Source organism: Myotis nattereri (genome assembly GCF_964212035.1).
Source record: "Myotis nattereri genome assembly, chromosome: 5".
Classification (NCBI taxonomy): Eukaryota; Metazoa; Chordata; class Mammalia; order Chiroptera; family Vespertilionidae; genus Myotis; species Myotis nattereri.
In genome coordinates this window covers 81,233,462-81,250,722 of record NC_138080.1, presented here as the reverse complement: position 1 = coordinate 81,250,722, position 17,261 = coordinate 81,233,462, and the positions used below count along the sequence as shown (strand labels likewise).

The following is a 17,261-nucleotide window of genomic DNA, read 5'->3' as shown; positions in this document are numbered from 1 at the left end:
TCTATGCAGAGAACCCCAAGTGTCCAGCCAATGGCCTCACGTACTGGAGTTGGGTGGTGGTGGTGGTGCCAACGAGGGCGTTTGGAGGAGGTGAGGTGGGCAGAGGAAGCTTCTTCCCTCTGACCCCTTAACCCCTTAACCAGCCCACAAAGGATGCTCAGGAGCCGGTGTGTCCCGCTTAAACCCAAGACTAGAGGTCAGTCCTTGAAGAAACCCAGAACTACAGACCGCATCCCTGATATGGAACACGAAGAGCTCGGCTCAGCCGCTCATGATGGTCACTTTTATTCTGAACCACTACGAGAGGCAAGGCCTACACCAGGGGTGGGGAACGTCTGGCCCACAGGCCGTATAAGGCCCGTGAAATCATTTGGCCTGGCCCGGCCAAGGCATGAAAGGTGAGCTAATGAAATGTCTGACCAAGTACAGCAAGCTAACTTTTAAGTTGACAATTTTGTATGGTACCAAGCAAATCTGAGTGGATGCTGTATAGACTGACTCCCCCTAGAGGCCCCAGGACTCTGGGCTGTTAGGTCCCAAACCTGCTGGCCGTCGCAGTCCCATTGGCTCCCTGCTGTCCCACTCAGCCCAATGCCTGCACCGCACCAGAACCTTCTGAGTGGTATATACGGCCATCCCTGTTTCTCAGATGAGGAAGATGAGGCTCAGAGAAGCTAAGGGACCTGCCTAAGGTCACACAACCTCTTGAAAGCCCAAATTCTTCACCTTGCTGGCCTCCTGCCGTATCTCTGACCTGTCCCTGGCTTAGCCACCTCGTGCCCCAGCCCTGACCCTCTTCTATCTGGATAATACTGTGTACCAAGCCCACACTCCTCCACTCAGACTTAGTTGGGCTGTTGTAATGAGGGGCCCTGGAAGTGGGCCCCCTGTATACTGAGGGAGCCCTAGGATATGGGGCCTCCTGCCTTAACCTCGCTGGGATATCCTGAAGTTTGGGTGGGGTGGTGGGGGAAGCCCCTACATGTACACAGAAATATCTGAGGGTGGGATGTGTGTGTGTGTGTGGGGGGGGGGGGGGGGGACAACACACAATGGTTCCAGGAGTGCCAGGGTGAAAAGGGTTGGTCATATTCTCAGGCCTTCTCCTTGGGAAAGAGAGTCGACTTCAAGGCTCCTGTCACTGACACTTGGGAGGGACTGGACACCCAGAACACTGCCTGCCAGGTGGATCAGGGAGCATTCGGCCCTTGGGAAGAAGCCTAAGTGTTATATGACCCCCTGCCCCATCCTGCTGGAGGATACAGCTGAATGACTTGGGCAAGTCACATCCTCTCTGAGCCTCAGTTGCTTCATCTGCACAATGGGCCCAATAATGTCCCTGAGCCTTTTGGAAAAGCCTTTCGGTACAGGTTGAGACGGTTCCTTGAGAAAAGGGATTCGGAAGACCTGGACAAAACCTTCAGTGGTCTATGTCAGCGGGGGCACGTGAGACAACAGAATCGGTGTACAGTAGAAGCTTGACAATGGCTTGTTGAACATACAAACAAGTGGCTGAGTTCTCAGGATGCCATGTTTATCTCAGCAGATTCAGTTGACAAACCCTTTCCAGGTGCCCACTCTGGGTCACAACACTAGTCTATGCTTTCTTCCTCACTGTGCATCTGCTGCCCGTCCCAGGGCTGCCCAGCCAGCTCACTGGGGTCCCTCTCCCAGCCTCCCAGGAAGCTGCATGTCTTGGGTGGCGCAGCACTCATGTCAGTAGAACTGGCTGGGTATGGAGCCTGCCACTTCTGGAACTGTCAATTAATTAACTTTTTTGAATTAATTTTCCAAGCAAAATTTCATAATTACATCTGTCTCATCCAAGCTGGGCAGGCAAGAAGACCCCACAATGAGATAGAATGTAGGGTGAGGGGGTGACCCTACCAGCCCCAGGACCAGGTCAGAGAAGCGCTGGGGGTTGGGTTTCACCAAAGCAGGGGGAATGCCCCATGTCCTTATGGATGCTGTCTGGAAAGGGAGGGGGCTGAGAAGCCAGAGGCCGCCCCCCCCCACCCCAGCCAGGAGGTGGGGAGCTCAGGGAGACGCATGGCTGTGCAGCTCTTCCTGCTGCCCCCATCCCTAACCCCATGCCCCCAAACCACAGTGGATCTTGGCGGGGACCAGAAGCAGCACAGGCACTGTGAGGCTGAGAAGGCCTTGGCTGCAGCGTTCTAATTTCCCAAAGGGGCTGAGATTAATTAGCTCACACACAGGCGCAGAGAGAGGAGAGTGGGAGCAGGGGAGGGCAGTGTCAGGCGAGGAGCTGGCTGACGCTCACCCCTGCCGCCGCCCGCCCAGCAGGCAGTCAGGTGGCCTTGACAGCCTGGGTGCTCTGAAGGTCAGTGGCCAAGCTGGCTGAGCCAGCAGACTGGCATTGTCTCCTTCCCAGAATCCCTGAGACCAAGGCTGGGGGGACCAAAACCAGGACAGCCGCCGTCCTGGGGGGGTTGGGGGGGGACACAATGTCACCACCATCAATCAAGTTTGTGCCAGGTGCAAAGAGGTAGGCATCACGGTCCATCCATGTCACAGATGAGGACACCGAGGTTGTAGATGGTGGAAGGGAGACTAAAACCCAGGCTGGCCCAACTCTAGAGGCCACCCAGCTGCCCCTGGATCCTGTGCTCACGAGATGGAGCTGCAGGAGCCTGGAGACCTGGGGACACCAGTGGAAGGGCATGTGGGTGTGTCCTTCCTCAGAGAGTGTACAGAGCAGATGTAGAGGCGGAGACCAGAAAAGGGAAGTGACTTGCCACGCGGCATAAGGCCCCAAACCCAGAGTCTGCTCCTCCATTTGAGGCCGGCACCAACTTCCAGCAACATCAACTTGACTCAGTGACCTTCAGTGAGCCCCAACCCAGGGCCACAATGGTGCCGGGTTGTCTTTGGCTAACCAGCACACTGATCAGGAGTGAGTGTGGGGGTCACTGTGACTATCCCTGTGTACAAAAAGGAAGGTATTGTCATCTCGAGGGCCCTCACTCAACGACTCCCTGCAGGGCTCCCCAGAAGGGGAAAGGAGCCCCCAGGAAGGTGGGAGGTTGGGGGATGGGGACAGTGAATGACCCTGATCAGGCCCCTAGGCGGCTCTCACAATTGAGTGTCCAGGAAGTTGTCTGCATCAGGGCGGCAAACTTCTCCCTGGGGAATCCCTGACCCCCTATCCCACTCCCAGTGAACCACTTCTGAAGCCAAGGCCAACAGGGCTCACCCTGTCCAGGCCTCAGGGGTCAGCAGTCCAAGGCCCTTTGGTCCCAACCTGGGGAGTGCCAAGAGCAGAGATCCCTGAGAGACTCATGGGCCTGGGCATAGGTGAAGAGGGGACTGGCCCAACTGGGCACATTACTCAGTGTGTGTGACCGGGGGAATGGGTGGGAGTCTCCAAAGGCACAGACGCAGGCCATGAAAGGGTCCACAGGGCAATGGAGTCCGGGTTCCTCTTCCACTCTGCAGGCTCCATCCTAGTGTCATCACCAGCCAGCATGAGTATCAAGGACAGCTTAAGCCAGGAGTGTTGGGGAACCTAGGTTGTGGCCCCAGTTCTGCCACTGTTTGCCTTTGAGTCTGAGCCAATCCCTTGTGCCTCAGTTTCCTTAGCCCCAAATAAATATTCTCCCCTCCCCACCCTCATACCTGCAAGAACATGGGGAGATGAGCATACAGGAGAGGTCTGAAGGCTAAAAGGAGGCAGCACTCAGCTGTCCAGGCTTACAGTTCCTTTTCCTGCCCGGGTCCCTCAGCCCTGTCTGTCAGCACTTCTTCCATCTCCCACAGTCCCAAACAGCTCTTCCACCCAGGCATGTGCCAAGCTCTCACTACCCTGCAAAGGCCTCATTTGCCACCTGGAAGTCCCTATTTGAAACTAACACGCAGCCTTGCTGTGTGCTGGGGAGTGGGAGGGACACAGAAAGCCTTGGCTCTTTATGTTTCTTCATACTTTGAAGCCCCCGGGAATGACCAGACACCCAAGAAACCTAGGTCCCTCTGCCCGGGGTCCAACCCTTTCCTATCCCTCCCCCTCCCTGTGGCCCAAAGGTCAGCCTCTTCTCTCCCACACCTCAGCATTCCCATCTGAGAAGGCTAAATCCAAGACTTTCTAATTAAAGAGTCCATGTTGTGGGGTACCACTCCCAGGAAAATGCCAGCTTCGATGGAGCAGATGTGTGTGGGGGGGGGGGGGGGAAGGCTGGAGATTCAGGTGTGACATGGTGAGAACCACACCCCACCATCTACTTCAGGTCTTGCAGCTTTGAGACAGAGATAAGGCTCATAACCACTTTATAAGTGGCAAAAGTGAAGTCAGAGAGGTTAGCATCCTGGCCCGCGATTGCACAGCAGGCAGTGACCAAGCCTGTCCAACTCAAGAATCCATGACTCGGGACATCCAGTCCCCCTGACTGGCCATTGTCATTTGTTTTCCTCGGGACACTTGGGCTTCTCTTCCCTCCCTGACCACTGTCCAGGCCTTTATGGGGGAGACCTGTGTGACCAGAAAGAGGAAGCCAGCCTGGGCTGAGGCCTGATAGCCACCTGCTCCTTGACCCCTGTTGGGTTGTCTCAATCCAGTAGGCCCAGAACAATGTGTAGTCTGGGTGCTGGGCGACTATGAAGCCATCCCCATTAAACTCAATTCTCTCATTTGAAAAATGGTACATTTTCGAGTAAATGAAAAATGGGTGTGTCCCCAGCTCTGCCTAGTCCGGGGAAGGCAGGTCCCCGTCCCAGCGGGCAGCAGAAGCTTAGAGGCATCCCTCCAACCCTGCAGCCCAGCTCTGCAACCATTTTGCAGGCGAATAAACCAAGAACAGGGGGGAAATAATGAGGGGCTTGGAAATGAAGGGGACAGAGGAAAGTGGGTGCAGGGAGGGTGGCAAGACAAGACTCCTGGGGTACAACCCATTAGATCAAGGGGGTCTCATTCCTCCCCCAATCTCTGGCATCCCCAATCTCCCAAAGACCCCACACCAAGTGGAAGGAGCAGCTGATCACTTGCCACTCCCGGAAAAAAAAATCAGTTTTCCATGGCTTTTCTTTTCTAGCGTGTCCTTTTCCTAGCTCCTCTGCATCCCTCCCCATCTACCCCAACCAGCTCTGCCATGGCGAGAGTGCCCCATCCTGGAGAGAGGGTTGGGTGTAACAGTTCCATGCCTGATACTTGTGCCTCCTCCTCAGAGAGGGCCAGCCAGTCTGGAAGACTGGGGAAAAACGTCTTCCTTCTCACACCCACCTGACAGAACTCAGCTGCCTCTACGTGGCCAAGGGTGGAGCCTCCCTTCTGCGAGCCTAAACAGGGGGCATTTGGGTGAGAGGAGCCCAGCCAGTTTGTGTGCATGCGCCAGGCGCTACTGTATCCGTGGTCCTGACCCAACTCTGTGGCACCATCTGCGTGTGAGCTATGGCCCGAGGATGACTGCCTGAGCCTGTGATGGGACGGGGCACACACACAACTGCTTATGGAGCGTGTGTGGGGTCTCCCCAGAGGCATGTCACACACGTGTGACTGTGTGTGTCCATTTGCTGATATACGTGCCATTGTGTGTATGCACCGGAGGCTGGGGCTGTGAGTGTAACAGCGAGTGTGCTTCTGGAATGTCCAGGGCGAAGGTGATCAAGCCCATAACATGTGTGTCAGTTGTGTGCGCAGGTCATGTGGAACTGCATGAGCTAAATGGCTATGTTTGTCCAAAGTGTGTGCCCCTGGGTGTGCCACATGGGGAGTGCGTGCGTGTGCTCTGCCTGCCAGGCTGAAGGGCCTTGTGGGGCTGCTGGGGATGGGGTGACTCACATCTCCTGAGCTCATCCTGCTGCCCGCCCGCCCGCCCAGCTCACCCTGCTCTGCTGGGCTCATGGCCGCCAGCGCAAGACACGGCAGGGAGGCTGGCTTGATAAATAACCTGCTGCTTCCCCAGGCCTCTGAGAAAGGGAGGCTGCATCGCGGAGAGAAGGGAGAGAAGGGGGAGGAGGAAGGGGGAGGCAGCCCTGGCCCCCCAGGCTCCGGCTGCCCTGGCCCCCACAGCCCAGGCTGCGGCTCCGGTTCCTGTTTCATCGAAACCTGAGCTGGGAAAAGCCTATCGGGTCATCTTGCCTGTCCCGCCGGCCGCCAGGCCCAGGCAAGCTGCCCCTCAGGGGACAAGCCCGCAGCCTGGCCACCGAGCCAGTGGGTGGGTGGGTGGGGGGAGGATATTTCTGTCCAGACTAAATGCAGCTCCAGGATTCTGTCTGCACCCCCCACCACCAACAGCTGCTCCCAGGGGCCCTATGGCTCTACAGGACTGACTAAATATAGCCCCCCACCCCCAGCGTTCACCTCTTCCCATTGGCTCCACCCACATGAGGATAGGAGGAAGGCTGGGAGCCCACCATGTGACCTTGGGCCAGTGTTTCGCCTCTCTGGGCTCTCAGCTACAAACACCAAGTATTATTCAGCTCTAGGCACTGACCTGCCTAACAGGCACTATTGGAAAGGAGACCACAAAGGCTACTAAATTGGGGTCTTTGTCCAGGGAGATAAGGGCTGTGGTCCCCTCCTCCAAAGCGACTCCCATCTGCCTCAGCAAAATGATAACTGGGGGAGCCCTACCCAGCAGCCCAATACCTTTAGGCTTATAAACATGGCCCCCTCTACCCTGCCTGTTCCTCACCCAGGCTGGGCAATACCAGGTTCCTCCAATCTGCCCCAGCCAGACCCTGGCCAGGAAACAAGTTGTGCCAGGTTTGGGGGAGGGGGGGCGAGGAGGGGAGACTTGGGAGCATGACAGCTGCTATTTCCTGGAGGCCACCATCGGGCATAACCCGGATTCCTGCCTGGCTCCACACTCTACCAGACAGCCTCTCCCAGGATCAGGCCCTTAACAGGGCACTCCCTTCCCCAATGTCAGCTCTGTCATCAGACCCCAGCCAGGGTCACAGTCCACTCCCCTCACTGTACTGCTACAGGAAGGAAGAAGCTGCTGGATATGCCTTCTGATCTGGACTGGGAGAACGGTGGTCTCTGCAGGGCTCAACAGGCGGGGTAGGCAGCCCCAGCTTCCCACCTCCTGCCTGCCTGCCCACCCGGCTGCTTCCCCCAGTCCCACACGCACCAAATTCCCCACATGCCTGTCTGTCTCTGACAGCTCGAGCAAATACTTGGCTGCGCGGGCACCCGCTGTTCTGAGCCCGCTGCGCCTCCTCCCCTGCCTTCCCCAGGGGGGCTCTGCAGACGCAGCCAGGGATGGGAGGGGGCCAGAGCCAAGAAGCTTGGTGGGCAGTGGGGAGACTGAAGGCAGGAGGGACCAGTCTCAACTCTGAGGCTCCAATCCCCCACCCCCAGGCCTGGGGGACCGAGAGACCTGGGAGGCCACTAGAGCCAGCCCTGGCTGGGAGGCAGCTGCCAACGCCCCACTGCCCCCCGGAACCTCCCAGGAGGACCTTCCGGAGGCCTCCCACTCGCCTCAGCCGATGAAACAGCATCTGCCACCCCCGCTGTTGCAGCTCAGGACAGGGCAGGACAGGGTGGGGGGCACGAGAGGCCCCTGGGGAAGGCTTTGAAATCTGGACTATGGCCCTGCGCCTCATGGCAGCACTGGCCCCCCACCAAAGGCCCAGCCTCAGAGCAGGGGGGAAAGGCGATGCATTCCAGCCCTCCCGCAGTATGAGGGGCACACCCGCCCAGCTGCCAGGCCTGGCATGTCTTCACTTGGACTGCCTGGGGGGCCTTATTTGCCCCCAGCTACCCTATTTCCTGCTTGCCTTGCCTCCTTCCCAGGAGACCAGTGGAGGAAACACTTCCTGAGATCTGCTGGGATTTTCCGATGGACATTGCCTGACTAGCCAGCGCCTTTATCTTCCCCCACCTCATTCCTTCTCCCAGAGTCACCCCTTCAGCCAAATCCCACTCCCACCCCATGTCTGCAGCCAAGGAGCTCCCCTCCCGCCCCACCACTCTGCCACTTGTCTCGACACTCCCATGTCCACAGCACTCAGCACATATCCAGGCACAGAGCAGACCCTGAATGAATGACCTCATGGAAGAACAGCCTCCATTTTAGAGATGGCTGTACTGAGGTCAGGAGATAGCCTGGAGAGCTGGCCCTCCCATTCACTGCTCTTCTTCCTGAAGGAGAGAGACTCTAACGGTAGGTCCCTTCTCTATCCATTTACTCCACACCAACACTTTCTGCCCCAGGCACCAATTCAGCCCTCCCAAGCTGCTGCAGGCGTTAGGGTGACTCCAAGAAGGGTATCTCTGTGCTTTGGGTCGAAATGTCCAGCTGGCTAGCTTGGACTACTCTCCCACAAAAGAATTCCAACTGCCCGGTCTTTGTGAAGCTAGACTATAGGATAGTCTCCTCTCCCATTGCACAGATGGGGCTGCTGAGGCCCCCAGGGGAAGGGGGAGCTGCAGACAGCCATGAATCAGAAGGGGAGCTGGGAAGCTGCCCGGCCCTGCCGGCTGTCGCTGGAAGCAACAGCCTACATTTCCTCCTCATACTGGTGCCGTGGGAAGCGTGGGCAGCAGGTAGGCGGGTACCACCAAGAGGACCCCCACTGTGCCTGCAGGTCAGCCACATCCCCTTGCTCGCCTCACTGGGCCCACACAACCCACTCCCCACACTGGATAGATCTCCAAAGAGCAGTGGGCCAAGAACAGAACTAGGTTTTCTGCCTCAGGTATGTACTCATGTCACCTGAGGGCACCACAGGGAAGCCCCTCCCTTCAGATCCTCAATATCCCCTACCATCAAACGAGATTGAAACATAGCCATTCATGCTTTCCTCCAGCAGTAAAACCCATGGTCCTGTGATTCTAGAATCCCACCAGAACAGGAATTCTTCTGCTCTACGTGTTCTATGATTCTAGATTCCTGTGACTAAAAACTCTAGACCACCAAAATCTGACACCCGAAGGAATAAAGATGGCCAAGCCCACTCCCACCTCCTGCTATGGGTCCAGCTAATCCATTTCCTAGCTAGCTTTGGGTGAGGTGAGTGACTGGATCTCTCCCATCAGGGTCAACAGGGACTGGACCTAAGGCTGGGGGAGGGGGCCTGTGGGCCTGTGGGTAATAGCTGGTCTAGTCCTGGAGGACAGACCAGCTCCTCAGGGCACACACAGCCACTGACACTGCAGGTGTCAGGAAGCACAGCCCTCGTCAGAGCAAGAGTGGGTAACTAGAGGTTTGTGAGCCTGCACCCACACCCTGCAGCTCAGAGGGAGGATGGGCGTCAGGTCAGGGCTGGTCTCTGCTTCTCAGGTTCCAAGCCAAGCTCCACGATTCATCTTCCTGTCTTCACCACCCACTACTTCCTTCTTCCCACCAGTCCCCTCACCTCTCAGGCTCCCAGGCTAGCCCCAAATCAGGCCAGCACACAGCCCCAGGGCAAAGGCTCCCAAGCCCATTGACAGATAGAAAAACTGAGGTGCAAGGGGAAGATGTGACCTGCCCCAGGTGCTCAGCCCCCGCAGCCTACTGGTCGCTGGCCACATCTTTCAGCCCTATCCCCGACCTCATTTCCCGGATGCTCTGCAGGGCCAGTGGATCTCTACATACCAATTTGATCAGAAGCACAACCCCTATCCCAGTGTCCCTGGAGAGCACTCATCCCCACAACTAATCATCTGGTCATTCATTAATTCATTCTCTCATTCACCTAACTGGCCAATCAGCCCATTTTCCCACCACATGCCAGGACCCTTGACAAGGGTACGGGGATCTCAAGAATAGTAAAGCCTGAAGTCAGCAAGTATTGAGGGAATCCCTGCTGTGTGCCAGGCAGTGTGGAAGTTGTAGGAAAAACCATATGCAGACCAACCCTGGATGTCATGGTGTTCACAGCCAGGCAAGGGCTCTGCTAGGACCTAATTCCACTTGTCAGTGGCATGTCCTGGGGCAAGTCACAAACTCTCCAGCCTCAGTTTCCTCATCAGTACGTGGGGAAGCCAACAGCATCCAACTCAATGGGCTACTGTGAGGATTAAAGTGAAGACTAGAAACACAATGCCAGTTAGCCCTTGTCATTACCATTGTTACAACTTCTTCTTATTGTAATAATTGGGAGAACAGCAATTGATTAGAGCAACAGCTAGAGCTCTTGAAACACTTAGCTGGTGCCAGGCATGGGAGGACGGGAAGGAATCACTGCTACATCCCACTGCAAGGCTGGCAAGGAGCAGGCTCGAAGGATCCCACAAGCATCTGATGAATGAGGGAGTCAATGACAGGAGGCATGGCCCTGTCTCCAAGGAAGGTACAATCCAGCATATGTTCATGCATGTTGCACATATACGTGCAAACACTGAGATGTGCACATGTATGTGCATGTGAGGGACCTGGGAGTTCCAGCAGAGGGCAAATTATGTGGCAGTGGGGCAGCAGTGCAGGGAACACAGTTGCTCATACCAGGTAAGGTTCCCCCCCCAACCCCACCCCACCCCTGCCAGTGATCAGAGGATGTGGCAAGAGCAAGGACCAGGCCTGGTGGGGAGAGGCCTGGAAAGATGCTTTACATAGTTCTGGCCACCAGATTACAGGCCTAGGCTAGGCCCTGGGTGGGGGTTGGGGGAAGGCACTTCCAGGTGCTGGCCCACAGGAATCAGGCCCCAGAGCCCACACTTTATGCCTGTACTGGCACCACTAAGAGTGTTCCTGCTGGTAGGCCTGGCAAGTCCTAAGAGGTCAGAGGAGGTCAGAGGAAAGGGAGGGAACAGTGGGCCCAAGGGCCATGTGGGGTCTCCTAGACAGGGAGGGTGGGTACCGGGCTCCCCCTGGGGCCACCAGGCAGGCCTGGCTCTGCCCTGCTGGGGCCGGCAGCTGGAGGGGAGTAAATATAGCGCGGGGCGTCCCGGCCACATTCCTGGGAGGCCAGGACGGCCAGCCTGCCCGCTGCTCTAGGCAGAACACAGCAGCCAGGGCCCAGAACTGCCACTGCCCTCTTCCCAAACAAACAGAAAAATAAATAAAACCAGCTCTCACAGCCAGCACGGCTGGGGCGGAGGGGAGGGGGGTGAGAGGGGGCAGGAAGGGGTGGACCCAGGAGAGGGGAGGCAGGCAGGCAGGCAGACCAGTTGCTGAGGTTTCTGTTCCACTGGGAAGGAGGCGGCCAACAAAAGAGGAAAATGGAGAAAAAGGGCAAAGAGATGGTCAGAGAAGGGGAGAGGTGGAGTATGGGAGATGGAGGGCGTGACAAGTAGAGGTGTCAGGGAGGCAGGTCAGGAGGGACAGGGAAGGTGTCAGGGCCAGTTGAGAGAAGGCCGAGGCAGCCTCTGGTCAGTAATTCAGCAATTCAGCGACAGGCAGACAAAGGGGGCCTGTGGGCTGGGGCAGGGGGCTGGCTCCATGGGCCATGAAATATTAAAGAGCCTAGGCCAATGAGTGACAGAGGTCATAGAAATAAGGAGACTTGCCGGGGAAAACGGGGACCCCCGCCCCTCACCACCTGTCCCTCTCCACCACCTCCAGCCGAGCCAGTCTCCCCAGCTTTCCTCCTGCTGTGGCTCCTTTCAGTCTTTCCACCCTTAGAGGACAGGCTGGGGGTGGGAGGGGCCACGGGGATTAGTGATGGCAGGGGACCTTTGCAGTTCCCTCTTCCCTCTGGCTGATCTGTGCTCAGGCGGCCTTCCAGAGCTGCCAGCCACCCTAGCAAGGCCAGGAGGCCTGTCAGCACAGCCACTGCCACGGTGCCTCCTGGGGGAGGAAGGGGTGGACTTCCAGCTTCTCCTTTACGAAAAAAATCAGCCAAGCTACCACTTTCCGCAGAGACCAGCGGGGAGGGAAGGCCATGGCTCAACGCTCAGCTAAGCCAGCGAGCAAGCCAGCAGGTCATGCCTTAGCCCTCCCACCCCACCCAAGCCCTATTACCAGCCTTATGACCTTGGTCAGTCCCCTTGTCCTTGAGCCTGTGTCTTCACCAGCCCCACCCAACCCAGGCGTGGTGAGTGGAAAGAAAGCCGGTAAGTAATATGTTGAAAACCTGCTAGGGCACCTGGGACCAAGCACCTGCACGTAGACAATCCTCCCAAGCCTCTGTGAGGTCAAGCCTATTATCAGTCCCCCTTTTAGAGATGGGGAAAAGAAACTCAGACAGGCAGCGTGCGCCCAAAGTCACACACCTGATGATTAACATAATGGAAACCGAAAGACTAAATGTGAGCCTCCTGTTTTTCTTCTTCCTTTTCACTGGGGGATACGAAGTCCTCTTCTCCATAAAAGCCAACTCCAATTGAATGCTGACTGTGGGTCAGCCTCTGGTGCTAGGCACTGCACAATCGCCTGTGTGTCCATTTGAAAATGGTCTTGTGGATCAGGCACTCTTATCATCCCATATCAGGGATAAGGAATCTGATGATCACAGGATACAAGATCACACATGGCCAGGATTTGGAACTAGGTCTGACTCCAGAGCCAGAGCTCAAACACACTTGACTGGGCGAGGAGGGCTCAGTAGAGGAGAGGGAGCTCAGTGATTCTGCTGGCCCCCATAATGGACACGAAAAAGTAAAAAACAAGGTCACAAGCCCTGTGCTAGGGGAATGGCCAGCAACTGCTCTGGGAGCAAGAGATGGGCAGAGCCTGTGGAGGCCGGAGGTGAGGGTACTGCCCAGGGGCCTGGCCAGAGTGATGTGCCTGGTCTACTCACAGTCTGTGTACCAGATGACACAAGCCCCCTCTCCAAGCTTTGGGGATACTGAGGCTAATCCAAAAAGAACCACCAGAACCTGTCCTGTTGATCCCCAAGGTTCCAACATGCACCCCAGGGCCAGTGTGCCAGGAACTAATCTCACCCCCACCCCAAGAGCCCTTAGTGCTAGCAGAAGGGGGGCAGGATCCCCTCCTTCCCTTCTAGGCCCTCCAAGCCCAGAGGGAGGCCAGCATCAGAGGCAGGAAATGAAGAAGAATTTGCGATCTAATTGAGCTGGCGGGGGATTAGGCGGCAGAATGCAATTACAGGGGCTGGAGCAGGGCCAGGGGCACTGACACCCTGAGATGTGGCCTGGCCCAGGTGACTGGGCCTAGCCAGTCTCTGGCCAGAGACACCCTACTGGGAGGGTTGCAGAAGACAGGTAAGAAAGGATTTGGAGCCAGAAGGCTCCTCAGCACACAGAGAACAGCCCCATTTAACACCCAAGAGCCCTGGGGACTCTCACATAGGGAGCAGGCAGATAGGAACACATGCTGTCACAGGCTCTGTTCATGCATGTACACATATGTGTTCATATGCCCAGGAAAGCCCCACATGTGTAAACGTGCATGGAGACAGACTCACAACCAGCAGACACAGAACTCTGGCCCTTTGTTGCCACTGGCTCCAAAGGGGTGGGGGACTAAAAAAAATACACCCATGACCTTAAAATCCTTTTATTCCTGTAATCACAGGCTGCCATTGACGTGGATACGTGCTGTCACCCTGGCCCCAGCCTGTCTCCCTCCACGGCTTCCAAAACTCTCAGCAGGCAGGCAGACGGGGAAGCTGCCCAATTACTGCCAGGGAGGGCAGGGGACGGAAAGGACCTGGTGGGAGAGACTCAGAAAGACAGACTGGAAGACAAAGATACAGAAAGAGAAAGGAACACAGCCACCAAAAACAGACATAGACTAATGCCCTCACAGCTCAGATATGCCCAGGTTCACGTTCACACTTTCACAATTCAGATACACCACTTTGGGAGCATCAGCCACTCCCAGATTTACAAGCATATACAAACACAGAGGTATACACAAATCATAAATATACACTCTACAAAATTCCAAGCATACATAACTCAGAATATACATATTCCCAGATTCACAGGGACAAATAAATGCAATGCAGACACACAAACTCCTAGATCCCCGGATACACACGCGCAGACTACCCCACCCCAAGACAGACACACATTCACAGAGATACACGTCCTGAGTCATAAGCACCCAGGCAGCCTAGATTCCCACACCCCAGGCCAACAGACTATACCCACACAGCCTCATCTAACAGCTGACACTGGCTGACTTTAGGGAGCAGGTGGAATGGTGGGCGATTCCTGGGTCTTTGAGGGGGCCAGTCCTTTCTCATTGCCTGCAGCGTGGGAGGTGGGCTCAGAGTTGGGGGGAATTAAGAGGGAAGTAAGAGAAAGCAAAAAAAAAAAAACTTGAGTGGGATATTCTTGTTGGGCAGTAGTGCGTGAGTAACAGGGGAGGCTTTTTGTGGTCTGGTGAGTTCCAGCTATGAGTGAGAGTTTAACTATTAATACACTTAATCAAGGACACTTCATACACACACACACACACACACACACACACACACACACACACACACGCTAGACTAGAGACTAGAATGGGACCAGGTGATGAGGATAAGAGGGAGAGCCCAGGGGGGGGGAAAAAAAAGGAAAAGCCCCAATCAGGACTTCAGGAGGTGGGGAAAGAGGGTGGAGCTTCCACCCTGGGCCTGCCTCCAGAGCAGGGGCGGAGTCAGTGATTCATTTCTGCACCCCCCCCCAAAAGGGTGGGGCTTGACACAAAGTAGGTGCTGGATAAACACACACTGGGCCAATGAATGAATAAGTGAATTATATAGAGAGAGCAGGCAATAATAACAGTAATAACAATAAGTGAGCCCCACCCCATCCTTGGCCAGGCCTGGGGAGTTCTGGCATCATGGTCATCCCTCCAGACAGGGGCTCAGGAAGCATGCCTAGGTCTGGCTCATCAGGATCCTCCCCCTTCTTCCACCTTATCCCGCACCCTGGAAAGTTAGCTGGCCTCAGCCAAGCCCACAATTCTCCCTCCCAAGGAGAACCCCACCTCCATTACCCACTCCCATAACTAGGTGGGATCCGAACGAAGGTGGGGTATTTAATGCCCAAAGACTTGGTTCTTTCTACAGATGCAATTCTGCCCACCCCAGCCCCACACTCCTATGAGCCTCAGTTTCACACTTGTTAAATGGGTAGAAGGCAAGCTAAAAGCTAGAAAGAGGCAGCAAGAGTTGGGGGTCACAGTGGGAGCCCACAGAACATAGGCCTGCACTGGCTTGGGCCCTGGATGCAGAATCCTCCTCTCCCCTTCCCTTCCCTTCCCCCATCCAGCCCAGCCCAGCCCAGCCCAGCCCAGCCCAGCCGGGTGGACATTCCAGGCCTCACGTGATAAAGACGAGGCCGCTGGCCCACGGGTAAGTCAACAGGCTCTGTCGGGGGAGATAGGAGGCCTGGGCCAGGGTCACCTGCTGAGCCGAGAAAACAGCCTGGCCCAAACACACACACATAAATAAGGCGCCAACGGACGGACAGCCAGCCAGCCAGCCAGCCAAGGGTCTGCTTCTGCAGAGGAACCTTGAAAAAGGAGGTGGCATGGGGGAGGGAGGTGCAAGGCTGGCTAGGGGCTTCCCTGGGATAGCTTCGGCATCTGCCAGAATTGGGGGTTCGTGGGGCTTTTACCACGACCTCCAGAGACCAACCTCCCTAAGCAGTTCCCACCCCTTCCCAGGGCAAAAATCATCCCCTCTCCCTCCTCCCCAAGGAGAGAGAACAATTTCCGTTCTGGGAGGGGGGGGTGACAGCTGCAGAGCGGGCCACTAACCCCCCTCGGCCCCCCTCCCCCAGTCTTGCTTGAGTCTCATCCAGGGAAACTGCTAAATCAACACTACGCAGTAGTAGGTAACGCCGGTCTCGTCTCTCCGCAGCGATCTCAAAAGGGGGTTTGGGAGATTTCAGGTCCCAGTTTCTGGGTTTCCCACTGCGGGTCGAGGTCTTTGGAGAGAGGATCAGGCCATGCTGAGGCCAATACACCCCCTTAAAACGTCTAATTTAAATGCTCCTCAGTTGCACGAAGGACACCCCCGCACCCTCCCCCCCCCCCCCCCGCCGCCCCCGCGGGCCGGGGCAGCTGAGGTGGCGCCGGGCTTTCAAACAGCGCTCCAAACAAGCCCGCAACCAACGCGCACGCAGCCCCCGCCAGGCGGCCCCAGCGGAAAACTTGAAAGGGACTCCGCCGGCCGCCCTGGGGCAGCTCGGGCGGGGGCGAGGGCTGAACCCTCACACACGCCCCCCTCCCCAGCGCTTCCTGCGCAAATGCGGAGCGGGGAGGCAGGGCGGGCCACAAAACCGAACGGCACCCGCGGCGCGGGGAAAGGCGGAGGTCAAGAGGCTGGTTCGCCGGGACCCCCGGCAGCCCCCCCACCCGAAGACGCAACTCTCAGACCACCCAGCGTCCAGGGGCAAAGTAGGGCGCGGCTGCCAACCCCACAGACCCCCGTAACAGGAGACGAGAGAGAGAGAGAGAGAGAGAGAGAGAGAGAGAGAGAGAGAGAGAATCTTTCCGGATGAGTATCTACGGAACACCCCCCCCCGCCCCCCAATCTGCCGGTGCCTCCTTGAAGCCCATGACACGAACCCAACTCTGCGAACCCCTTCCGATTCCTGGGGGGAGGGGGGAAAACAAACAACAAAATGCGATCTTGCTCCCACATCGGGCGCTTCAGCTCTTCTGACAGGTTCCGGAGGCGGCCCCCCATTTAAAAACTGGGGTCACTCACTTTCTGTCGATCCTACAAATAAACAAAGCCAGGCGCACCCCACACTCCCCTCCGGAAAGCAGCCCATTGCTGGCTAGGACAACTTCCCCCAGCAAGAAAATTAACACATTCTTAACGCAGCGGTTCATGCCCCACCCCCCTCCCCCTCAGGGGAACCCACGGGGAGGTGATTCGGGGCCGAACTTATTGAGTAAATGCGGGGCCAGAACCGCGAGGCGGGCGCCTGGGACACCCGCCTCCCACAGCTCCGCAGCGAGAGGAACACCCCCATTCTCCTTCCCTGGCTTTGCGCGCTGCTTGGCCACGCGGGGCTCGGGAGACAGCCTGAAAGACACCCCCACCCCCCTCAAAGCTGGAGAGGAAGGGAGTGAGGCCGCCGGGCGCGGTGAAGGGGGGGGGGGCGTGATACTTTGACGGGAAAAAAGGTCAAACTTGATCAGCCCGCCAGGCACCCTGAGGGCAGCGGGGAAGAGCCGGAGGGGGAAATGTGGCCGCCGCCCGCTCCAAGTGGAGGGGGAGACTCCGCCACGCGTGGTCCCGGACAGTCACCGTCGCCCCCAAAACACCGGGCTAAGAGCGGGGTCAGATGGGGGAGTGCGCGCCAGGGATCGCCAATCAGCCGCCCCCGCAGGCGGAGCGCCCGCCCAACACCGGGAGGTGAGGACCCCGGGTCCCGCCACCTCAACGCCCTCCAGCTTGAGTACTTGGGAAGAGGACGGTACCCCCGCAGGAAGAGCCCCAGCCCCAACCCAGGGCGCCCAACCCGC

The 17,261-nt window shown here is 57.1% G+C and overlaps 1 protein-coding gene across 2 annotated transcripts in view; it reads right to left on the bottom strand.

Annotated features, from left to right (window-relative positions):
• The window catches only part of CXXC5 (CXXC finger protein 5), a 33,647-nt gene that overhangs the window by 15,494 nt on the left and 892 nt on the right, over nt 1-17,261 (bottom strand). The window lies entirely within an intron of this gene.